Consider the following 453-nt stretch of genomic DNA (forward strand, 5'->3'; position numbering starts at 1 on the left):
TAGACAAAACTCTCTCCCACTAATGACTTTCAAAACCCTGTCATTACAGTGTTAGATCTTTCATAAGATAGTTCTCAATAGAAAATGAATTATATTTTATCAAATTCTCTTTTAGTTCTTGAATGATATCTCTTTATAAACATTTAAAATTTTTGCAACTCTGCATGCTAAAATGAAAATCTGCATGTCTAGAGTAGTTCCAATAGAAAATACATACTAGATGACTTTGTCATTAAAAAGACATAAAACCCAGAATTATCATAAAGTAACATTTCCATGTTTTTTACCATGAAAAAAGTTGGTGATGTCAATCTATTGACTATTTTAGGATTTCTAGTCAGGTACTAAGGAAACTAGGTAGTAGGAAATCAGTAGCTCTACATGTGTCTTTCAAATCACTGAGATCACCCCAGTAACATCCCTCACTCGCAGAGAGAATGGAAGGGAGCGGAG

This window comes from Neofelis nebulosa, chromosome 11, assembly GCF_028018385.1.
Source record: "Neofelis nebulosa isolate mNeoNeb1 chromosome 11, mNeoNeb1.pri, whole genome shotgun sequence".
In the NCBI taxonomy this organism is placed as follows: domain Eukaryota; kingdom Metazoa; phylum Chordata; class Mammalia; order Carnivora; family Felidae; genus Neofelis; species Neofelis nebulosa.